The sequence below is a fragment of the Penaeus japonicus genome, unplaced genomic scaffold (genome assembly GCF_977035675.1).
Source record: "Penaeus japonicus unplaced genomic scaffold, GWHDUDI00000001_assembly GWHDUDI00000017, whole genome shotgun sequence".
Lineage (NCBI taxonomy): Eukaryota > Metazoa > Arthropoda > Malacostraca > Decapoda > Penaeidae > Penaeus > Penaeus japonicus.
In genome coordinates, this window is record NW_028234419.1 from 25,075,120 (window position 1) to 25,078,759 (window position 3,640).

A 3,640-nucleotide genomic window follows, 5' to 3' on the forward strand; every position below is an offset into this window, starting at 1 on the left:
TTAGCGTAGCGAGAGGCGAGGCAAGCAGGCTGCACTATACTGTTTTGTTGATAAACATTGGAATCCGTTTCGCTTAAAGCTTGTGGAAATCTTCCGTGTTGATTATCAAGGCGATTATCCACTTCGTTTGGCTTTTTCTCTCTTCGAATGACTGGAAATGATGTGGCAAATAATGACTACGACATCGAGTAATGAGTATACTGGCACAATACGATGACTTGAGCACTAGCAATTCATTGATAGAGTACTAGCTTGCTCTGACGTCATAACTTGAGTTTCCAACGCGCGTGTTGACAATTCAATTTACCTCGAATAAGTAAAAAGAAGATATTTAACTCCAGGTTATAAACCCTCGCGTCAAGTTAACACAAACTCACACCATTTGCGATTCATAGAAGTTGAAAATGTACACCGGAAATACGCTTAAGCGATAAATAAAAGCGAAAGGCTAAAGGCGTCAACACTCACCCGTAATGACGTCATAGGTGCGCACTTGTATCATTTATGGGCTCAGCAGCAGGCCGTGCGCGCAGTCCGAGTGGGGACGACGCTGTGCGAGGGACCACTCCGGCTCGTGAGAACGTGTGCAAAGGAAACACATTTATATACCTAATATATATTTAAGTACTCCACGTGATATTGGTGAACTTTATAAGAGAACTTTTAAAGAAATTGTAATAATACTATTTAAACAAACAACAACAAAAGAAAGCTGCTTCTTCAATTTTAACGACAACGACTACTTCAACAAAACTCTCAGCTATTTAAATCTCGTACAAGATCTCAAAGGAAAAAAAAAATAAAAAGAATAACGACAATAAGGAAAGAAAATAAGAACTGCAGGACATAACACTACAACAAGTACCGTGTGGTGTCGCCCAAGGTAAATGAATTTTTGTCATTCCGTTCTTTATATCGAGGTTAATTAATGCATGACTCTTGGAGAAATAGCATGACTGCGAATTAAAAAAAAATATTAATAAAAAAAACAACAACATATATATATGTTACATGTGTGTATATGTAGATTCGAATAAGTGTGTCAGATAGAGGGAGGGATAAGGATTAAATTCTCTCTTGTGTTCTTAAACCTTTTATTATTTATGTTATTACATCATTGCTGTGACCTTGTGCCTCTCGAGGAAACTGAAAACAGACTTTGTATTTTTCCCCCCCCCCATATGAATCTGTTTTCACTGTTGCCTGGCTTTTAATACGGCTTCGTAATGTAAAGAGACACTTCAACAACATATATATGTTACGTGTGTGTATATGTAGATTCGAATAAGTGTGTCAGATAGAGGGAGGGATAAGGATTAAATTCTCTCTTGTGTTCTTAAACCTTTTATTATTTATGTTATTACATCATTGCTGTGACCTTGTGCCTCGAGGAATGAAAACCAGACTTGTATTTTTCCCCCCCCATTTTGAATCTGTTTGTCACTGTTGCCTGGCTTTTAATACGGCTTCGTAATGTAAAGAGACACGTCGGCAGTAGGGCAGGGGGTTGGGTGGGGGGGGGATAAAAAAATACCCCATCATATTGAAAACTTTAAAAAGCGCAAGTAGGTTTTAAGCTTATTATTCCCTGTGTGTGTGTGTTTTCTTTTTTGATATTTATGTTTATAGTTAGATATGCTGAGTAGGTCATATGGCATTATGGAAGAGGGGGTGGAGGGGTCGTTGATAAAAAAATACCCCATCATATTGAAAACTTTAAAGCGCAAGTAGGTTTTAAGCTTATTATTCCCTGTGTGTGTGTGTGTGTTTTCTTTTTTGATATTAATGTTTATAGTTAGATATGCTGAGTAGGTCATATGGTGACGACAATTCAGGTGGAGGGAGGGAGGGAGAGGAAAGGAAGGGGGAAGTGGAGGGAGAAGGGGAAGGAGAAGGAGAGAGATAGACATAGATATAGATATAGAGATAGAGATAGAAAGATAGAGAGAGATAGAAAGAGAGAGACATAGAGAGAGAGATAGAATGAAAGAGAGATAGCAATAGAAACAGAAACAGAAACAAAACAGAAACAGAAACAGAGGGAGAGAGAAAAAGGAAGAGGTAGAGGTTGCGGAAAATTCTAGAATGTGGTGTGGCAGTGAAGCGAAGAACACAGAAGGCGAGGGTCAGTAGTGCATTAGAACAAGATCAGTGAGAGAGGGACCCATCCTCCTTCGTGTCTCTCTCTCTCTCCTCCCTGTGCTTCCGCATGGGACACAGGAATACACAATAACAACAACAACAACGAGAGTAAACACATGGAAATCTATTTAGAATAAGTAAAGTTAGGTCATTCTATAGAATAGATAAGCCTCAAAAAGGTAAAATATGACGCACACTAACACCTCAAGACCCTTCACACACTACCTCCCTCTCCTTCCCCTCCAGTCCCTTCTATCAATAGCTCTAGAAGATCACTAACTCGGCACATGAAATGCTGATCATCAAATATACATAGTATATGACACTCAAAAGTGCATTACGCATTGAAGACTACTGTTTGCAATTGAACACTGAAGGATGGATTGCATGGGTGAAAGGTTCTATCAACAGCCAATAGAACAAGGAGTTTCCTGCAAGCATTGCAAAGAGATAGACATAGATATAGATATAGAGATAGAGATAGAAAGATAGAGAGAGATAGAAAGAGAGAGACATAGAGAGAGAGATAGAATGAAAGAGAGATAGCAATAGAAACAGAAACAGAAACAAAACAGAAACAGAAACAGAGGGAGAGAGAAAAAGGAAGAGGTAGAGGTTGCGGAAAATTCTAGAATGTGGTTGTGCAGAGCGAGAGACACAGATGGCGAGGTGTAAGTAAGTGCATTAAAATGTCAGTGAGAGAGGGACCCATCCTCCTTCGTGTCTCTCTCTCTCTCCTCCCTGTGCTTCCGCATGGGACACAGGAATACACAATAACAACAACAACAACGAGAGTAAACACATGGAAATCTATTTAGAAAAAGTAAAGTTAGGTAATTCTGTAGAATAGATATGCCATAAAAGGTAAATATGACCACTACCTCCCCTTCTCCACTCCCCTCCCCCATACCCCTATATACTCTAGAAGAAGAAATGGAAGAAATGGGAATAAATATATAAGTATATGACACTCAAAGGCAACGGCATTGAAGACTACTGTTTGCAAGTTAACGCTGATGGATGGATTGCATGGGTGAAAGGTTCTATCAACAGCCAATAGAACAAGGAGGAGTTTCCTGTAAGCATTGCAAGGGGAGGAGGGGGGAGTGGAGGGAGAAGGAGGGGGAGTGGAGGTAGGAGGGGGGAGTGGAGGGGTGGAGGTGGAAGAGGAGGGAGGAGGATGGAGGAAGTGGAGGGGGGTGGAAGGAGAAGGAAGGGGAGGATTGGGGGAGTGGAGGGAGAAGGAGGGAGAAGGAGGGGGAGTGGAGGGAGAAGGAGGGGGAGGAAGGAAGGAGGAGGGGGAGTGTGGAAGATGAGGATGGAGAGAGTGGAGGAGGAGGTGGAGGGGAGGTAGAGATTGAAGGAGGTGGAGGTAGAGATGGAAGTTAAGGATGGATTGATGGAAAGGAGAAGCATTAAAAGAAGAATTTTAGGAAGAAGAAAATAATAATGATAATAATAATAATATTAATAAGATGAAGAGGAAGAAGTAGAAGAA

The 3,640-nt window shown here is 40.7% G+C and overlaps 1 protein-coding gene across 1 annotated transcript in view; it reads left to right on the forward strand.

The window, feature by feature from the left end:
• The first annotated feature begins 512 nt into the window (after window positions 1–512).
• The window catches only part of LOC122255770 (protein Tob1), a 74,222-nt gene continuing 71,094 nt past the window's right edge, over window positions 513–3,640 (forward strand). The window contains exon 1 of the mRNA XM_043020048.2: window positions 513–883. The gene's annotated coding sequence lies outside the window, so the exon portion shown is untranslated. The remainder of the gene's footprint in view (window positions 884–3,640) is intronic.